The sequence below is a fragment of the Pseudophryne corroboree genome, chromosome 9, assembly GCF_028390025.1.
Source record: "Pseudophryne corroboree isolate aPseCor3 chromosome 9, aPseCor3.hap2, whole genome shotgun sequence".
Lineage (NCBI taxonomy): Eukaryota > Metazoa > Chordata > Amphibia > Anura > Myobatrachidae > Pseudophryne > Pseudophryne corroboree.
In genome coordinates, this window is record NC_086452.1 from 297,337,625 (window position 1) to 297,359,905 (window position 22,281).

Genomic DNA, 22,281 nt, shown 5'->3' on the forward strand with positions numbered 1-22,281 from the left:
AGTCAATTACAAATAGTTTCAATTGGGCCTAGTGAGAGTAAATGGTGAGATAAATGCTTGGCTTGGTGTAAGAAATTGCACACACAAAAAAAAAGAAAAAAATATTTTTTTTTCTTCTTCTTTCCCAGGATTTAGTTAACTCTCTGTTTGCTATAGGATAGCCATTGAAATGCAAATTAACCTGTGTAACTGCTTTTTCTTAGCAGTGAAAAGCAAATAGCTTTGATATGCAAATTAGAAGCACTGAATGGGTAAATGAGTCACATAGAAGGCAAGTGAATGATACATATATATATTATTATAATTATGTGTATATTTATATCAGTGTATGTTCTTGTTAGGGTCTCCTGCCCTGTGCTGCCACGTCGTCATGGCAACCGGGAGACAAGTGCTAGCGGAGTAACCTGAGCGCAGCTGATACTCCGGTTCGGGTCTTTTGCTGTGCAGTGGTTACAGGCATGGGATCCGGTGCTGGTTTTTGTGCTCACAGTCTGTGAGGTCTGAGGGGGGCGTGGACAGCACCTGCTTTATAAGGCCTCTTCTCAGGTTAAGCAGATGCTGCTGAATCTTTGTTGGTTAGTCAGTTCCTGAAAGTTAGCCAGTACTGTATAGCTTTGTATTTTGTTGTTGCTTACTGCAAATAGGCCTGGGCATTTGGTACTACACTCTGCCAATCCAGACCTAGCAGTAAGACTGGAGTCAGTCGTTTAGCCTGCTGAGGTTCTTTTGCTATTCTGTGAACCCAGCAGGTTTGTGGCTGTACTTTCAGACCTGCCTGCATAATCCTCTCTCACTGTGCAGGGCGTCCATGTGTCAGTTTAGTGGCAGTAAGCTGAACCTGGGCCCTGCAAGTGAGAATTAGGATTGTGGAGACTCTCCTTGTGTCTATTATTCCATCTCTGACCAAGGAGTTTACTGCCACACCCGTTGGTAACCCTTTAGGGTTTTGCTGTTGCCCTTAGCAACAGCATTTCGGGTCCTCTACGTATTAAAACACAACATCTTGCTTTTTCCATCTGAGCATTTCTAATACTAGGGAGACACCCAGTTTCTTAGCCTCTGGGCTTCTCTGTTCACTCTGTGTTGGTTTTGTTACCCTATCACCTTCTGTGTACGTTATGTCATATTTCCCAGTCTGTCTGTGAGTTCATTTGTTTTGCATCCCTCTCTGTTCAGACACCAGTACATTCCTGCAGGCACTGGTGTGTATAACAGTTCAAACACCAGTACATTCCTGCAGGCACTGGTGTGCATAACATATTCAGCAGCCCAATACTCCTGTTGAAATTTTGTGGGAATATGGAGCATACCCCTCAAAATACGTTGCAACAGGTGGTCGATCAGGTGCAGGTCCTGACTCGTCATCTTAATGATTTGTCCATTAAAATGCACACCTCCCAGGCCGCTGGCGGAGCTCCCGCAGCAGCAGCACCTTCAGGGGTTAAGGAGCCGAAAGTAAATCTTCCGGATCGTTTTTCTGGAGATCGCTCGCAGTTCTTTTGTTTCAAGGAGAGCTGCAAGTTATATTTCCAGCTTAGGCCTCAGTCTTCTGGGTCAGAGATTCAGCGGGTGGGCATAGTGATTTCCTTGCTACAAGGAGACCCACAGGTCTGGGCATATGGGTTGCAGCCTGACTGTCCGTCGCTTAAAAGTGTTGATGCTTTTTTTACGGCACTGGGCATGTTGTATGATGACCCTGACAAGACGGCCTCAGCCGAGGCTCAGATTTCGATCCTTAAGCAAGGGCGAAGGCCAGTTGAGGTTTACTGTACGGAGTTTCGGAGGTTGGCCCATGATACCCAGTGGAATGACCCAGCCCTGAGACACCAGTACCGAAGAGGTCTTTCTAACCAGATAAAAGACCAACTGGTACAATATCCCTTGCCTGATAGCTTGGATCAGCTCATGCAGTTATCCATCCGCGTGGATAGACGGCTGAGAGAGCGTAGGCTTGAAAGGGAGACCGAGGTTTCCTTCTTTCCCAAGGGAACCTCAGACTCTGAGGAATTTTCCGAGGAGCCTATGCAGATTGGGGCTACCCGCCTCTCCTCGCGTGAGAAGACGCGGAGGAGACAGCAGGGGTTGTGTTTGTACTGTGGGAATAAGGGTCATGTGGTAGTATCATGCCCAGAAAAGCCGGAAAACTTCAGGGCCTGAGGGTGATGGGAAATATCCTGTCAGGCCAGAAGTCAGAATTTCCCAAGAAGACTTTTATCATTCCGGTGACCTTGAAGATCCTCGGTCAAACTGTCAAGACTGAGGCCTTTGTGGACAGTGGGGCCGACGGGGTTTTTATGGACCGCCAATTCGCCCTGAAACACTCTGTTTCCTTAGTACCCTTGGCGTCGGAAATTGAGATTTGTGGGTTAAACGGGGAACCATTATCCCAGGGTAAAATTACCTCTTGCACTAGCCAGATTTCTTTGTTTATTGGAGCCACACACTCTGAAAAATTGTCCTTTTATGTGACTGTCTGTACTTTTGCCCCATTGGTGTTGGGGTTACCCTGGTTAAGGGCCCACAATCCTCAATTTGACTGGGTCTCTGGGGAGATTCTTAGTTGGGGTACTGATTGTTTCAGGAGTTGCTTGAGCCTTCCAGTCAGGCTCTCGCAGCTAAGTTTGCCAGGATTGCCAGGGTGTTATGCAGATTTTGCGGACGTGTTCTCCAAAAAAGTTGCAGAGGTACTACCTCCCCATCGCCCCTATGACTGTGCCATTGATTTGTTGCCGAATGCTAAGCTTCCCAAGAGCAGGTTGTACTCCCTGTCACGTCCTGAGACTCAGGCTATGGCAGAGTACATTCAGGAGAACTTGGCTAAAGGATTTATCAGACCTTCACAGTCTCCAGTTGGGTCGGGGTTCTTCTTCGTGGGTAAAAAGGACGGTTCATTGCGACCCTGCATCGACTTCAGGGAATTGAACCGTATCACGATTAAAAACTCATACCCACTGCCTCTCATTTCGGTCTTGTTTGACCAGCTTCGTACTGCCACCATTTTTTCTAAGATTGACCTACGCGGTGCGTACAATCTAATCCGAATAAGAGAGGGGGATGAATGGAAGACTGCCTTTAATACCCACTCAGGGCATTATGAATATTTGGTGATGCCTTTTGGGCTCTGTAATGCCCCGGCAGTCTTCCAGGATTTCATGAACGATGTGCTCAGGGAATATTTGGATAGATTCTTAGTTGTATACTTAGATGACATCCTAATCTTCTCCCATTCCCTGGAGGAACATCGGAAGCATGTACGCTTAGTCCTCCAGAAACTCAGAGACCACCGGCTTGGGGCGAAGCTGGAGAAGTGCGAATTTGAAGTTCAGCAAATCGCATTTCTAGGATATATTATCTCCCCAGAAGGTTTCCAAATGGAGGGTTCCAAGGTACAGGCAGTCCTGGATTGGGTGCAGCCCACTAGTTTGAAGGCGCTTCAGCGTTTCCTGGGCTTTGCAAATTTTTATAGACGATTTATCGCTGGATTTTCGTCTATAGTGGCGCCCTTGGTGGCACTCACTAAGAAAGGGGCGGATGTTGCTCACTGGTCTCGTGAGGCCAAAGCGGCTTTTGCCCGTCTCAAAAGGGCATTTGTCTCGGCCAAGGTGCTGCGACACCCAGATCCAGAGCGTCCTTTTGTGGTGGAGGTGGATGCCTCTGAGATGGGTATTGGGGCAGTGCTCTCTCAGATGGGAGTGTCTGATAATCGCCTTCATCCCTGTGCTTACTTTTCCCGTAAATTTTCGCCTGCCGAGATGAATTATGACGTGGGTAACCGGGAATTGTTGGCTATTAAGGATGCACTCGAGGAGTGGAGACACTGGCTTGAGGGGGCTAAGTTTGTGGTCTCAATTCTCACCGACCATAAGAATTTGGCATATTTAGAGTCAGCGAAGCGTCTCAATGCCAGGCAGGCACGATGGGCTTTGTTTTTTGCTCGCTTTAATTTTTTGATAACATATCGCCCTGGGTCAAAAAACATCAAGGCTGATGCGCTCTCGCGGAGTTTTGCTCCAATCCAGGAGACCACCGAGGAGCCGTTGCCCATTGTGTCCCCATCATGTATTAAAGTGGGCATTACCCAGGACCTCTTGTCATTAGTCCTTAGAGCACAGGAGCAGGCTCCTCCAGACCTTCCGGTAGGTCTTTTGTTTGTGCCTCCTAGGTTAAGACAGCGAGTGTTCCTGGAATTCCATGCCAAGAAGTCGGCAGGTCACCCGGGTATTGCCAGAACTCGGGAGTTGCTATCTAGGGCGGTGTGGTGGCCCTCGGTGGCTAAGGATGTGGATCAGTGGGTTCGGGCATGTGACATCTGTGCCCAAAATAAGACTCCTAGAGGGGTTCCTGTTGGCCCATTACATCCACTCTCTATTCCATCTAAGCCATGGACCCACATTTCAATGGATTTTGTTGTGGACTTGCCCAAATCCTCTGGGATGACAGCCATCTGGGTTGTCGTTGACAGGTTTTCGAAGATGGCGCACTTCGTTCCACTGGTTGGGCTGCCATCTGCCAGACGCCTGTCTGAATTATTTATGCTGCATGTTGTGCGCCTCCACGGGTTGCCACTTGATGTGGTCTCTGACCGCGGATCCCAGTTTGTGGCCAAATTCTGGAGGGCATTTTGTTCCGATCTCCAGATTTCTGTCAGCTTGTCGTCAGGCTACCATCCGCAGTCTAATGGGCAGACTGAAAGGGTGAACCAGACCTTGGAGCAGTTCCTCAGGTGTTATGTCTCCAAGTGTCAGACTGACTGGGTTGCTCATCTGTCAATGGCGGAGTTTGCCTATAACAACGCGGCTCACTCTGCTACAGGGATCTCTCCCTTCCTTTGTGTGTATGGGCATCATCCTAAGGCCAATTCTTTTGACCCCCTGGACTCCACGCCTGGTGGTTCCTCTGTCGTTTCGGTCCTTAGAGGTATTTGGAGGAAAGTGAAGAAAGCCCTTGTGTCTGTGTCATTAGTGACCAAAAGGGTTTTTGATAAGCGGAAAAGACCCTGCAGCTTCAAATTAGGAGACTTCGTCTGGTTGTCTACCAAGAATTTGAAGTTGAAACAGCCATCTCATAAGTTAGGCCCCCGGTTCATCGGCCCTTATAAGATCACCAGGGTTATCAATCCGGTGGCATTTCAGTTAGATCTGCCCCGTTCTTTGGGTATCAATAAAACATTTCATTGTTCCCTTTTAAAACGGGCGATTAGTAATCCTTCTTCCAGAGGAAGACCTTCCCCTCTTCTGATACGTGGCCAGAGGGAGTTTGTTGTTGAAAGGATTCTTGACTCCAAGATGGTTCGGGGTCGGCTGTCATTTTTGGTGCACTGGAAAGGGGTATGGCCCGGAGGAGCGGTCGTGGGTGCGCAGTTGTGATCTTCATGCCCCCAGACTGATACGCTCTTTCTTCTCGCAGTTCCCCGATAAACCCGGTGGTAGGGGTTCTTTGACCCCTCATCAGAGGGGGGGTACTGTTAGGGTCTCCTGCCCTGTGCTGCCACGTCGTCATGGCAACCGGGAGACAAGTGCTAGCGGAGTAACCTGAGCGCAGCTGATACTCCGGTTCGGGTCTTTTGCTGTGCAGTGGTTACAGGCATGGGATCCGGTGCTGGTTTTTGTGCTCACAGTCTGTGAGGTCTGAGGGGGGCGTGGACAGCACCTGCTTTATAAGGCCTCTTCTCAGGTTAAGCAGATGCTGCTGAATCTTTGTTGGTTAGTCAGTTCCTGAAAGTTAGCCAGTACTGTATAGCTTTGTATTTTGTTGTTGCTTACTGCAAATAGGCCTGGGCATTTGGTACTACACTCTGCCAATCCAGACCTAGCAGTAAGACTGGAGTCAGTCGTTTAGCCTGTTGAGGTTCTTTTGCTATTCTGTGAACCCAGCAGGTTTGTGGCTGTACTTTCAGACCTGCCTGCATAATCCTCTCTCACTGTGCAGGGCGTCCATGTGTCAGTTTAGTGGCAGTAAGCTGAACCTGGGCCCTGCAAGTGAGAATTAGGATTGTGGAGACTCTCCTTGTGTCTATTATTCCATCTCTGACCAAGGAGTTTACTGCCACACCCGTTGGTAACCCTTTAGGGTTTTGCTGTTGCCCTTAGCAACAGTATTTCGGGTTCTCTACGTATTAAAACACAACATCTTGCTTTTTCCATCTGAGCATTTCTAATACTAGGGAGACACCCAGTTTCTTAGCCTCTGGGCTTCTCTGTTCACTCTGTGTTGGTTTTGTTACCCTATCACCTTCTGTGTACGTTATGTCATATTTCCCAGTCTGTCTGTGAGTTCATTTGTTTTGCATCCCTCTCTGTTCAGACACCAGTACATTCCTGCAGGCACTGGTGTGTATAACAGTTCAAACACCAGTACATTCCTGCAGGCACTGGTGTGCATAACAGTTCTGCAAGATAGCTATCCAATCTGAATCATATCATTTAAATTATAGATTATTGCAGTCATTATAGATCTGTGTTAAATCGGATACATTTGTTGCTATATAGGTAAATTTGAAATAACAGTATTTTAAGGAAGTAAGTGTAAAGACACAAACGCAGGTCTGCATAAAAGTTTATACAGAACAAGTTGTGTCTAGTGGACAATAGTAATTAGTATTGTTCACATTTATAGAGTTGTGTGATTTGTTTTATTGCGTACGCACATTGGTACACGTGGTACGGAACGTGAGAACAGCGTACAAAAACGTGCACGTGGCGCAAGGCTGCACACGTGGCATAGTGGTATGCACTGTTGCGTAATTACGCAAGCTTGCGTAGGGTTGTGTGCGCATAATAAAAGCACATGATATTTGTTCAATTAAGGTTGGACAGTAGCCAGGCCACAATAGCACAAAACTACCTGGTTTCTAAAGCAGATTAGTATAAAACTTTTGTTTAAACTGTATTGCCTCTGGGGGTAAAGCTGCCAATCTGAATGAATTAAAATTTTCTGTACAGAAAAACAAAGTGTATTTGAGTGAGCAAACGTGGGTGTGAGTAGATTCAAACCCCAGAATTCGGGATCCCGTCGTGTGGTACACCAAGTAAGTTAAGGTTTGGTGGCGTGAGGCGGCTGACTCACGTTAGTATAGATTGAAATATGCAAATCATGAAGAGATTTGCAGAGGAGCGTAATAGGGAATTGTGCATTGTGTAGTATTGAAGTAAAAAGGTTTTTTGTTACGCTCCGGCTGAAGGGTCGCAGTTTGTACATCGACCCGTGGTCGTACGGCAGATAGGTAACAAGTACCTATATGCTGTGCGATTGGACCGCGCGTTTGTGGGTGCGATATATAGCGCAACTTGATACCCTTTTATGAGCTTTTGCGTAAAGTCGCAGTATTAGCGCTGTGTAGAGCATACGCAAGCGTGATTTGTGTATAAAAAGTGTATAGGGAGTTTTCGCTGGTCTCTCTCAGGAAAATCTACAGCGGTGGATATTTGCTGGAAAGGGTAAGTCACTCCTAGCACTTCCAGTAAATATAAACCAATTAGGTTGACCTCACTGGGTACGCGGTGGTCACTATTGGAGTGAGTCGTGGTACTCAGCGGAGAAGGAGTGGGTGAAAGCGCTCTAAGAACTTTCACCATCTATCCGTGTCGTGCATTGGGGATTGCGTAAAAGGAAAAAGTCCGCGATGGGATCCAATTGCACAAGCGGTGGACGTATGGTAGCCAGGGTTCAGGTTGAAGAGCCGCGGCCCAAGGGGTCAGCGAGGTTTGTTATGTTTGGAAAATATGGTCCACACACTGAAGACTTTTTGTCTGAATGGGTACGTATGACTGACAAAGATAGGGTACCATTCCCTAAGGTGGGCAGCTTTGAACCAGAGGTACTGCAGAATGTAAGCAGTAAAATATGTCTGATAAAATCCAGAAAACAAAGGGTCAGACATACAAAGTGTTTAAACCTGTGGCAGCAAGAGGGGTTGGTGAGTTTGATCCTAAGGTATTGCAGGTGGTATGTCTAACCAAAGTCATATAAGACAAGAATGGAAATATAAGAACTGTTTGAACTTGTAGCAACAATAAACAAGTAGGAAGAAAAAAAGAGAATGCAAGTACACCGCCATATGTAGATGTGGAAGCCGTTACAGCCAGCATACAAACTATAGAAAATAATAAAAATATGAAAAATATGACTGTAACCTATATATGTACTAATGAATGTTGAAGTTTTATTTAGGAGGAGAAGGTGACCTGATTGTTTTCAGCCATTTCTCATGCACCCAGAGGAGTATCCAACCGGTAAAAGAAGAGCAGTAGCCTGTGGGGGAAGTGGCTGAGACCAGTGGAACAGGTAAGTATGGTATCATTCGTGTACATATATAGTAAAACCAAAAAAAAAAAAAGTAACGTCAGAAATGGAGAAAAACCTGTCCGCACATTTGTATTTGCCAGTAGGAAAGCGGACAGAGACAAGGTAACACCCGGGTATTTCTTTCAGTTACCATATAAGAAGTATTCATTCCTTTAATGCCCCTAGTCAAGATGAGCTTGGAAATGTTTGTTGGACCATGTACAGACCCTTAATACGGGATGAGAAGGATTGAATGAATACTTTGCATGACCTAGAAGCTTGTTAAACTTTTTTTTTTTTTTTTTTTGTCTTTTGCAGTAATAGAAAACTCTCCATCTGGATAAGACCACTGGCAAACACTAATTCGGCAAATGGGAGGTGGCTGTCTCTGTGCAAATGGACGGGCTCAATAAGGCATTGAGTGTCAGGGTACAGACTTCTTTGCAAAATTGGAAAGGGGTCACAGTAGCTAATCTTAGATAGGGTGCTATTGAACATTACAAGCATAGTGCTAGGCGCAGAGAATAGGTGGAGAGGTTGAGGACGGTAAGTATACTGGCACATACAGGAAAGACCCATCAGTCCAAACCCCAGATCCCTAATGGTCAATAATCTGTTACACTTGTAGGAAGGAAGGGCATTTTGCCAGAGATTGTAGGAGTAGTAGGACACATAGTCAATATAGACCCCCTAGACAGAAAACACAAGCCACATTATTAAACACATAGACGGGACCAAGGGACATATAGTAAGGAATCATAAGCCATATAGAAAACACAGATTCGGCTAATGGGAAGAACAAAATAAATGCAACATTACCCTTTGACAAAACTTGCTGGGGTTAAGATGGGGCCTCTAAACTTTTGCTTCTTTTTCCTAGCAGAAATGGCCCCTGATTAACATAATTTTGTTAGATATGATATACATATACTGTGCTCCCGCTCAGGAAGAACAAACTATGTTAGACACCCACGAAGACTAATGTCGCATTCTACAGTTCTAGATACATGTCCATCACAGGTAGAGGAAATTATCTCACAGATACCGGGTTCCCTATGAACTTAGGATGGACAGGACACTGGATTGATGGCTGGGATAGTCCCAATAGCGATACGATAAACACAGAATTTTTTTAAGGGGGGTATGCCAAGTAGAGAATCACTTCCCCGTAGTGCCCAATCCAGTTGTCAAATTTTTATAAAATCTTCACCTCTACAAACTCATCTGTCACCAACCTCTATTCTGTTTCTCTACAGTTTCCTCTTCATCTTTTGTGTTCACACAGGGTGGTACAATACATGGACCCAATTACAGTTCAAACTCCACATGCCTAGGTCCTTCAGAGTTCTGCCCAAACCCAGTATATCTCAACAGTACGATAACACCAGTATTACTGCAGTGTGCCTTGTCATGCACAAAGGGTGGAGAATGGGAATACTGGTGAAGAGAAATTTTGTATAGACACTGATATGCCTGTTGGTGAATGGCAAACCTGACATTTTCTTTTTCATTTTCTTCTTCTTTCTCTCCTCTAGAGATGTTTTTTTTTTTTTTGAGTTATGCTCATGATACTCTACATTGCAAACACACGATAGTAAATAAAAATGAAAAATTTGTGTTCCCTACAGGAAAAGGCAGTCTGGAGGACAAAGGGGTATGGTCAGGAGTCCTCAGGACTGTGGACAGGTGGACACGGTAAGCCAGTAGCCCCCAGAGCATACCTTCCAAGTCTAGCTGAGGTGGTACACGGTCTGACTCATCTAGGCAAAGAGGGTATGTGCAGGCTGATGAGAGCCTACTGGTGTGCGCAAGGATTCTATTCTCATGCAGGTAATACCCCTTTCACATCGCACAAATAACCCAGTATCGACACGGCATATTGCCGTGTCGAAACGGGTCAGTGTGCGATGTGAAAGCACTTTTGCAGAATTCGTCAGACGAAGGACGATGATGTCTGAAACGCGTTAAGCGTGCTGCTCTCCCACTTGTCATCACCCCATCTCAGTGCTGTTTTCTGGAGATCCGGCTGTTTCCTTGTTCCGGAGCTCGGTACAGCCAACCCAAAACTCCATCTGGGACTAATGAGGACTTTCCACAAAACTACTGCTATTGCCTGAGAGGGAATTCTGTGATATGCGCTTTTATCTTCTATGTTTGTAAGTGTGTCATTGTCATTAAAACTTGTGTGTTTTTAAAACGATAATTTGCACTATCCATGTTTTTAATGTGTTCCCCTTTATGAGCAAAAACCAACCAGCTCTCAGATTATATAAAGGGGACACAGTTTATTACAGATGGTACACCTTAAAGAAATACTCTGAATATACCATCAATCAATTGTGAAGTTGATACCTCATAACAAGGACGGTATTACTCTCCTTTTTTTTTTTTTTTTTATTCTATCTCTATCTGTGGTGAACAGAGGGTGAACTGGTTCTATTTGTGGAGCGCTTGTGGTCTATTGTCTAAATTTTCTAACACTGTAAAGTCAGAGAAAAATCAAAGGTCTAGTAGTTATGGAGTTCAGAGGTAATCAGGAACAATCAGACAATGGCTATTCACACATTGCAGATAAAGATCTCATTAATATATGTGGAAGAAAGGTTTATGAGTGGCTATCCCCGAACTCCGAAGGTTTATGTTATTTAGGAAGGACACTACTTATAACCCTTGTTCAATTTTTAAACAGACCTAGCATATGTTCCAGAGATGGAAACAATGTTCAGAAAATGATAGGAATATGTAGATCATGAAAATTTTATATGTCACTGTCACGATTTGTTTGTGTCTTCTTCATCTACCCAGCAGAACCTCAATCGAATCCAAACATCAGTGTACAAAGACGTAGGTACATGTATGTGTGAAATGTTCGTCGCAAATCAGACATTATAGGCCAAAGCACTGTCCCAGCATACTCTATAGGTTGAATGTTGTCCCACACCCAACCAGTGGTCCCGTGACCGCCGAGTGCATATAGAGGATGTCTCGTCCTCCTCCCTGTCTTCCCATAATATAGTCAAGTGTCTGATTTGCGAAATGAATACATACTTGTGTCTAGGTCACCGATTCTTGTATGAAATATTTTTTTTCTTATGTTAATAATTGATGGCAGTTATTGTTTAAGGGTGAACTGTCGTAGTCAAAAATATTACATAAAAAGAACATATAAACTACACACATTATGAGTAGCTGTACTTGCAAATACGCGCAGCGAGCACAGCAAAATATGGTAACACACGCATTTACACGGACATGCCACAGAGATGGAGTCGACACTTATTTCATACAGTACATAATTATAATAATATCAAGCGCCAGACATCATGATGATTTAAAATTATATAATGAAGTAATGTCATGTATGTGTATTATTTGAACGAAGCAAGATAGACCTGTCATATTTACTATTAAAGCAACCAGATTAATGTGTAGATTCAGTTGATACTTTTTATTAAGTTGTAGGACATTGCAACAAATAGTTATGATTAAGTGTATGAAAGGTAAAATCACTTTTATTAGAACAATAATAGATATTCCAAACAGGTAGTGGACAGGAAGCTCAGGCCAGCCTGTCACAACTGAGGGCCTGAGCTGACGGAAGGCAGCCTCAGTTGTAGGGGCTGAGATGTACCGGAACCTGGGAGGTTGTATCAGACCCCTGGACATGTAAGTAACATGAAGAGAAACCGCCCGAAGGCGTGACCACGACAACTTGAGTAAAAGTCAATGATATTTATTTATGACAAACTCCATGCATCACAGTAGCAGTAAAAAGAAACATAAAAATCAGCAGAGAAATAATAATACAGTTCCTGGGTACTACAGGGTGGCAGGGGCCACAGAGCTCTGGTGGTATGAGACAGTTCTTATTATCTGCAAGTTGGAAAGTCCTTACCAGGCTCAACTGTAGCAATGAGGAAAGCCCAGGGTCGTATCAGCTGGTGTTCCAGGGAAAGCTGGACTGCTGTAGATAAAATGCTGCTGTGGGTACTGGTTAGAACCAGACAGGTGTTGGCACGGAGTGGATACTGGCTGGAACCAGTTAAATAATAAATAAAGCTTGAGAGCGATGCAATATAGATGAAATGTAGAATTTGAGAGCGGAGAAATAATAATACCGGTGGAGAGTGGTAAACTGCAGAAAGGACACCGGCCCTTTAAGAGAAGCTGTACACTGCTGGAAGCTGAGCTGGAAGCAGGTGATGTTGTAGCTGGAAACAGGTGAGTCCAGAATGGATCGGAGAGTCAGGCTACACCGCAGATGGCATGCTGGTGCGGGTCTCTATAGCAGAAGTCTGGAGACAGGAGCTGGAACCTGGAAGACATTCACAGGAGAGAGACAAACTGGAACTAGGTTTGACAACCAAAGCACTGACGCCTTCCTTGCTCAGGCACAACCTATTTATACCTGCAGCAAGGAAGGCATTGGCTAGGCAATTATGCAAATTAATAATACAGACAGCAGATTGGTGAATATGATCAGATGACAGAATCCAAGATGGCTGCGCCCATGCAGACACTTGGAGGGAAGTTTGGTTTGTAATCCATGTGGTCTGGAAAACAGTAATGGCGGCGCCGGCCACCGGAGACAGGAGACGCCAGGCTGACAGGTGCACATCCAACCACGCGGACACAGCGGAGGCCGCGGCTGACGTAATCGCCACTCTGAATGCAGAAGCTCAGGAACGGCGGCGGAGGCCGCGGGAGACGCCATGCCAGATGTATAAGGCGTTACTGTGACAGCGTCCAGAGAGACAGGAGAGGATGCGGGAATATGCACATCAGGATAACAGATGGGATCCGGTCCTGGAGCGCTGAGCCAGCCTTAGGAGGCATCTGATGGGTAAGAAATGGCGTCCAGATACCCGGATCGTGACACAGCCCCTTTGGAGGTCTTCAAGGCTGTTTAGCATACGAACAAACCAGTGACTCATCATGAATGAGAAAGTTCCCTCCCCCAAACTAGATAACATTGCTGATCACACAGTTCTCAGTTGCTGTTTTGTCTTAGAGGATGATGGAGTGCCTGCATGATTTTACAGAGATAGAGTGATATGGAGAGACGAATTTATATGAGAAAGATAATGGTATTGTATGCTGTAACTATGTATTAACTGCTTACTGTATAAATTGTAATCATATAATTATGTGTATACTGTACATTGTAATATATTGAACCCATGTCCTTTTAATAACAAATATATACATCAATGAGCTTTGGAACTCAGATAATGTGTGGGTGTATTGTTTTCTCTTATGGGATGCAGTGTTTTGCTATGTATAGCACACATTCATGGCACATGGTAATAAGAGTTGCAGGCGTTTACAATATATATTAGAGCGGGCATTTTAAATATTTGTAAGAAAGCAATTTGGCATTCACATCTATTATGCAGTCAAGGTAGGTTGGCCAGCTTCCAGACAGACCTTGGCTAGATGGATTAAGATGGATCAAGCTTACTTTCATGCTAGTCTACAACCGCCTGAATCCATTTCAGCACATTTCACGCGTTCTGTAGGAACGTCATGGGCAGCGGGTCGTGGAGTTTCCACAATGCCACTGACAATGCTAAATTCCCTTGTCGTATAAACAACCCTTTATGAAGTCTAAGAACACTGTACGCTGTTTGCTTAAGAAGTACCGTAATGGTACGCTAGTTGCGTAACGATCGCTCAGCCGTAGGCGAGACGCTCAAGCGTCACGTTCGCTCACGGCCCAGTGATCACAGGACACGTTATTGGCTATGACTAGAGTAATGATTCGCTATGGCGTAGCGGACGCTCGAGACCACGAGGAGATCACCAGCGGCGCAGACGCTCACAACGCTATACCTTTATGTCTAAACTTTATACCAATGAAATACACGGAATACCTTAATGTGAATACAGGGTGTAAGTGCAACCTGACTAACTACAAAGCTGCTTGAGCGTCACCGACGCTCAAGTGAACACTTAACACTATAGGAAATACACAGATACTGGTTTAGGGTCCAAAGCCTATTAACTGTATTATATCTAATGTATTTGTAAAAGGGGATAACAGTACAAATGATACACTACAATATAACAGAGACTTCCTAACCAAAATACAATACTATCTAATACAATACAATGCTAGTCTAGGGGAGATACGAGAGAAAGAGAAGGGAAAGAGAGAGAGAGACGGAGAGAGATGAGAGAAATTGGCTCACAGAAAGACAATGATTACGGAGAGAAACTTACGCACAAGGGTAAACGATCGCATGCGCCTGGACATCCAGCACCCGATTTTCAGCAATGAGAACCGTTGAAGAGTGAGAGCTGGATGTGGTCGGCCTGCCTATTTATGCCCCACACACAATGCAATCTCATAGTCCCTACAATCCCATTGTCCATTGGATGAAGGAATTCGACCCTGTATCACAACAAAAGGTCATAGGTTGATTCATACAGGTGGGCTGTGACGATTTCCAACAGCTCAGGTGGGTGGGAAACTAGGTTTCCCGCCGCATACCTGAGTATGTGTAAATAATAGAAATGGACATAAACTTCTTATGTCCATAACTATTCGCACGAGCGATTAATACGCTCCAAACCAACACCGGAATATTGCTAATTAAATACTCTTCCGATGGGTACCAAACACTGCTGTATGATTCCTGTTAGACCCTTCGTACAATACAAAGAGGGATTACTTTAAACAGGGACCTTCTATATTAACCAAACTTTCAGAAACTATCAAAGAGATCATGATCTATAAACTACATTAATTGTGAAAATATGTAACGAATGAGTCGCACGCTACGACTACATAAACTCTACCGTAAATACGCATACCGCGCCTGCGAGTGCACGCTATTGCGGGTATGCGCCTTCACGGGAGAGCGTACGCATGCGCAGCACGGACCAGTGTGCGGTGCAAATATGGCAACGTGCATGGGGATATTTTTCTGACTTTGACAGTCCACCCTTTGGCAGTCAATAATAACTGCCACCTTCTAAAACATTTCAAAAGGAGAAAAATATATGTCAGGGGTTAATTCATTTCCATGGTTGGGTGAGGGAGGAGAGAGGAGTAGGTGTGAAGAGGGTATGACCTAGTGTGATAGCAGAAGCATGTGTGTATGAGTCCATGTTTGGAGGGTCATGTATCATCGTGCCGTACGTGTTGTAAATCAAGCTTCGAGGTATTGCGAAGTATACATTTGAATTCCTTCTTATCCTGTGGTACAGGTCTGTGGATGGGCTGTCAAACTTTACCGAGCTCTTTTCGGATTTTGAACAAAATGGGGAGCACATTTTAGTTGATGATACATGAATGGGGGAGGTATGTGGTTGCTGATATCTGTGCCTGTATTCCCTATCGTCTATGTGTGTCATTACCTGAGGGTTGTAGAGATGAAGATAAAGAACACTTATGGAAAATGCAATGATATTCTATGTCAGGGAAATGTACATCTGTCGTCGAAGTTGTGTTCGGTATCTGTTGAGAGTCGTCTTCTTTGCGCTGTATTGCTCCTTGGGCATGAGCAAATAGCTTTGTCAGAGCCATCGGATTTACAAAAAAATGTTGGGCTAGCGTGAGTTTAAAAGTACTAGGGAAACTGGGGATCCATGGCAAAGTTCATCAAATGTCCATTTCTCAAGTGGTCAAAACTTCATCTTTGGTGCTTGTCTGTTGTCTGTATAGCGTCTCGTCAACTTCCTCGTCCAAGGGGGTCTTTGTATCTTGGAGAAAAGCAGAAAAACAGGTGAAAGAAACGGACCGTATAATCGCATTTTCATCACATTCTGGTTTCTATTATTGGGTCATAAATCAAATCCAGGTTAATTACAGTTTCCTCACTCCTCAAACTCATCACTTTTGTACTTTGTTTGCACCTCATTAAAGCCTGCCCGCATCTAAATATCAATCCAATCGATATAACGACACCCAAGATACATAGTAGAAACTTTCCAACATCCATTATGACTCCTTGAGCCCAGTCTCCTAAACCGGAGAACCAATTTCGCGGGTTCAACCATGACACCCAACCAGTCAGCTCATTACCTACAGCAGCAAGGGTGAGATTGTGTTTTCGACGAAATTCCCACTTTAATTGCAGAATATCGTCCATCTTTTGGTCTATGACCTCTACCGGATCCTCGGTGCTATTCGTGATATAAGTGCAACACTTTATGCCGTACTGTGTTGCCAATGTAACACAATATCCGCCTGTTACTGCTGTAAGATAATTAAGAACCATCCTATGCTGAACTAGTTCCGTTTTGTAAGCTTGAAGTTCTCTTCCAGTGTATCTAAACGTGTCATCATACATTTCAGTGATATTATCTAACAAATTGGCGAGTGCGGAAATGTATCTATAATTCATCACTCCTCGAGCGGTGCGAGTGAAATCTAACGCTACCAGGACCTGAATCCCGGTGGATTCATGGATAAGATCAGAGGCCGGATGCTCTAACCTTTCTGACAGTTGTCTTTTAACTCGGTGCTCGTAATGAGTGTGAGTATAAGGAGCTTGGGCACCACGGTGTATGTCTTTCATTTTGTCATGTGTTACAGTCATCACTTCAGGCAATACTTTTCCAATATAACACAATCCTTCAGAGTTTGGGGCAAGCCACTTGTACGCCTTTCTCCCGCATATGAAATATGCGTCATCGGGGAGAACATATGGGACGGAGAAGGACATTACCATGTTACAAACCTTCCAGGTGAAATCTCCTGACCCTAATTCTTCCATCTGCTTAATGCACGTATCAGTTTGTACGATATGTGCACAGTATCCTGGTGATACCTCTCCAACTCTAGTAATCCTATTTCCTAAGGTATATCGATACCGGAAAGATTTTCCTCTACTGGCTATGTGGCGTACAAGCTCTGTATCTGTAGGCATTCTATCTGCTCTGTGTGAAAAGGTCATGGTAAGGTTGCTCCATGACACTTCCCAATTTCCCGGCTTACGGGGGTTGGAGATATTAAAACATAAGAGGGACCTATCCACATGGTATTGGTGGAGCTTCAAACTAGGAGGGCTGGAGATGTTAAATCTCCGGTCCACCGGTCTCCCACCACTTAGCTCAAGTACCTCCCCTAACGTTAAAGGAAATGGTACTAGCCCTGATTTGCTATGACCCTGAGGTACTTGAGAGCATACCCAACAATCTGTTTGGTTTAACACGTTACCCACTAAAGAGTGATAGTCACTCAATGGATGCCGGTCCATATGGATATTAAAACTGGATTGGCATTTCTTTATGCATCCATCTTCAACCAGATTATCACAGAGCCTACAGATACAATTTTCTTCAGCTAACAATCCATCACAATTTCTTCTATCGGATCGTTTTCTGATACTCGCCTTTGCTTGTTGGTTTGGTTGATCTTGGAAAACTACGCCTCCATCATCATAATCGGAACCCATTCCAGATCCTCTCTCGACCTCTATGGTACTCTCGCCGGAACAGACTGCTCTGGTCAACATCACGGTTAACATCAAAATCCGGATCACAGTCTCTTGGGGCAAGTCCATCTTTGAGGAGGAAATAGAGAAGAATGAGAAGGGGGAAAAAAGAAATTTCAAGGAAGAGGGGATGGGAAGTGGAGAAAAACAATAAAAGGGAGAGGGGAGTCGACAACTGCTTTCGGTCTTCAAGGCTCAGGTGCCGCCCCAGTCCTCCTGGAACAGACACTCCAGTGATACAACCTCTACCGTCTGTTCCTTATCACGGGACTTCTCTGGATCAGCAACCTTTTTGCAGTGGGATGAATGGACCCAAGTCTCTCTCTCAGCCACCTTCAATGCTGTGGTGCTAGTCAATAAGACCTGGTATGGTCCTTCCCATCTATCAATAAGACAACCTGAGCGTAGAAAATTTCGTATCATTACATAATCCCCAGGTTCAATGTCATGACAATTACTATCTGGTAAATCAGGAATCACCAACTTCAGATTATCATTTTGATTCCTCAACTGCTTACTCATTTAAATCAAGTACTTCACAGTTACTTCATTGTTACATTTCAAATCATCCTGAGGGTTAATCATGACATGCGGTTGTCGACCAAACAAGATTTCAAAAGGAGACAGATTAAGAGGGGACCTGGGAGTGGTTCTGATGCTATACAAAACAATGGGTAAAGCTTCTGGCCACGTCAATCCTGTCTCTGCCATTACTTTACTCAATTTATTTTTAATAGTGCTGTTCACTCTTTCGACCTTCGCGCTCGCCTGTGGACGGTACGGAGTGTGCAGCTTGCTATCAATTCCCATCAACTTACACATTCCTTGAAAGACATCACCTGTAAAATGGGTACCCCTATCACTTTCAATGATTCTAGGGATACCATATCTACATACAAATTCCTGCACAATTTTCTTAGCTGTAAACATAGCGGTATTTGTAGCTGCTGGGAAAGCTTCGACCCAATTCGAGAAAACATCTATACAAACAAGTACATATTTCAAATTTCGACATGGGGGTAATTGAATGAAGTCGATTTGTATTACCTGGAAAGGGCCGCCGGCAGGTGGGATATGGGATGGTTCTGTAGGTATTGCCTTTCCAATATTCTTTCTCAGACAGGTAAGGCATGACATTGCTCTTTTACTCGCATGAGAGGAGAATCCTGGGGCGCACCAGTATGCTCTTACCAATTTGCACATCCCCTCCTTGCCTAGATGAGTCAGCCCGTGAGCTGCTTCAGCCAGACATGGAAGGTATGCCCTGGGGGCCACTGGTTTACCATGTCCATCCGTCCAGAGCCCTGAGGACTCCTGGCCATATCCCTTTGCCTTCCAGACTGCTCTTTCCTGTGTGGAACACAAATTCTGCATCTCACACAACTTTTGTGTGTTGATGGTATTAAATACCATCAGTTGTGTGGTGTCTGTCTGTATGGGGGTAGCAGCTGCAAGCTTTGCAGCTTCGTCTGCTCGGCTGTTACCAAGGGATACTGGGTCTTGGCTATATGTATGTGCTTTACATTTGATAACAGCCACTCTGTCGGGTTCCTGTATCGCTGTTAGAAGCCTTTTTATATATGCTGCATGCGCTATCGGTGTACCAGCTGCCGTCATGAAATTTCTGAGGCGCCATAGGGCTCCGAAATCATGTACTACCCCGAAGGCGTATCTAGAGTCGGTGTAGATATTGGCTGACTTACCCTTAGCCAATTCACATGCTCTGGTTAGGGCGACCAGTTCAGCAACCTGGGCTGAGTGAGGTGGGCCTAGCGGTTCCGCTTCTATGGTGTCTTGGTCATCTACGACTGCGTATCCAGTACACAAGTCTCCCGAGTCTGACTGTCTATGACAACTACCGTCCGTGTAGAACGTGAGTTCTGCATCTTCCAGTGGATTGTCACTGATGTCAGGCCTTGCGGTGAAATTTTGGGTCAAATATTCCATACAATCATGTGTATCTTCCTTTGCATTAAATCCTCCTTCCCCATCACTCTCACCTTCCACCCTTTGTGCCTGACCAGGCACACCTGGGAGAAAAGTTGCAGGATTTAATGCGCTGCATCTCCTTATGGTGATGTTTACTGGGGCCATTAATGCCAATTCCCATCTTGTAAACCTTGCAGATGAGACGTGTCTGGTTTGGGCAGAATTCAATAAGGCAGATACCGCATGTGGTGTATGGATTGTGAGGTTGTGGCCTAGCACGACATCTTCGCTTTTTGTCACTAGCAATGCTATCGCCGCAACGCTACGCAAGCATGTGGGGAGGGATCGCGCTACCGTGTCTAGCTGGGCGCTGTAGTATGCGACTGGCCTGCTGGTGTCACCGTGTTTTTGGGTTAGTACACCTGCTGCGCACCCAGCACTTTCTGTTCCGTATAGTTCAAAGGGTTTCCCATAGTCTGGCATACCTAGTGCTGGTGCCTGCGTTAGGCACTGTTTGAGTCTCTCAAATGCTGTTTCGGATTCGTCTGTATGCGAAATCCGATCAGGTTTGTTTGAAGAGACCATTTCCTGCAAAGGTAACGCCAATATGGAAAACCCTGGGATCCAATTACGGCAATACCCACACATTCCTAAAAACGTCCTGATCTGTTGCTGGGTTTGTGGCAGTGTCATGTCTCTAATGGCTTGGATTCTATCAGCGGTCAGGTGTCTCAGTCCTTGTGTTAGACAGTGTCCCAAATATTTTACCTTAGTTTGGCATAATTGTAACTTGTCTTTGGACACCTTGTGTCCGGTGTCTGAAAGATGAAACAGGAGCTGTTTCGTATCCTTCAGAGATGCTTCCAGTGAATCTGAACACAGTAATAAATCGTCCACATACTGTATCAATATTGATCCACTGTCTGGTTGGAAAGACTGTAAACAATCATGCAAAGCCTGAGAAAATATACTTGGACTATCTATGAAACCTTGGGGTAACCGAGTCCACGTGTATTGGACTCCTCTGTATGTGAATGCAAACAAATATTGGCTGTCAGGGTGCAGAGGTACCGAAAAGAAAGCGGAGCAGAGGTCAATAACAGTGAAAAATTTGGCAGTGGGAGGAATTTGCATTAGGATGACAGCTGGATTAGGCACTACGGGGAACTGACTTTCAACTATTTTGTTAATCCCCCTTAGATCCTGCACTAGCCTGTAACCCCTCCCCCCACTCTTTTTAACAGGGAAGATGGGACTATTTGCTGTGCTGGACGTTCTTACTAGAATGCCCTGTTGTAGCAAGCGCTCTATTACGGGAAAAACTCCTAACTCCACCTCTGGCTTCAGAGGATACTGTGGGATTTTTGGAGCTATCCTACCATCTTTTACTTGTACAATTACTGGAGCTACGTTTGCCATTAATCCAGTGTCCTGTCCATCTTTTGTCCAAAGTGACTCTGGTATCTGAGATGTCATCTCTTCTACTTGGGATGGATTCCTATTTGTCATAATGGAATGTGACATTAATTTTGATGGGGAGTCTAACATGTCTCGTACCTCCTGAGCGTGATTCTCAGGTATGTCCAAGAATACACCTTCAGGAGTACAATAAATGACGCAACCCATTTTACATAGTAAGTCTCTACCCAGGAGATTAGTTGGTGCCGATGCAGCCAGCAAAAAGGAATGCTTGGTATGCAAAGGCCCTATTGTAATCTCGGCTGGTTTGCTAACAGGGTAGTGCTGGACTACTCCTGTTACTCCCATGGCTGGAATTGTCCTACCAGTGGTTCTCATGCCCACTGTCGAATTTATCACTGACTTGGCCGCCCCTGTGTCTACAAGAAAGTTTAAAGTTTTACCAGCTACATTGATTGCAATCTCTGGTTCACTTCCAAGACTGGCAATCAACTTAACTGGCTGCAGATTACAGGTATGGCCACACCCCTAGTGGGTATGCTGACCTCCCTGAATCCCGCTGGCAGCGACTACTTGTGAGGGGGTTAGCTGGGAACTACCAGAGGCATGCCAATCTCTGTTCGGGGGATATCTTTTTGTTTCCCCTGTATGTGGCTCGAAACTCCGCCTCTGTGGACCCTGCTCCCAATGTCGTGTGTCGTGTCGTTGTCTAGGGGGTTGAAAAGATCTTTGTACACTCTTTGTTCTACATTCTCGTGCATAGTGTCCCGGTCTGTTACAAGAAAAACATGTCATTACACTTGCCTTACCCACAGGATTCGGTGGTACATACGCAGGCTGCCTTGTGGTCAGCGCCTGTATACTTACGGACATCAACTTATCACTTTGCGACTCCCTGTGCCTAGTGATGTTTCTGTCGTGATCAATAGCAGCCTCTCTCAATGTGGACACTGACAGACCTCGCCAACATGGTTGTGTGGTCTGTACCCTAGCTTTTAATGTTTCTTTCAAACCATCCATCAGTACAGATACTGCTACTTCTCGATGGTTTGGGTTGGTCTTAATGTCTTCTATACCAGTGTACTTTGCCATTTCTAATAGTGCCCGGTGAAAATATTCTGTTGCCGTTTCGGACTCCTTTTGCTTAATGGAAAATATTTTATTCCATTTAACAACGGCTGGGAAATACTCCTTTAGCTGTAAATTT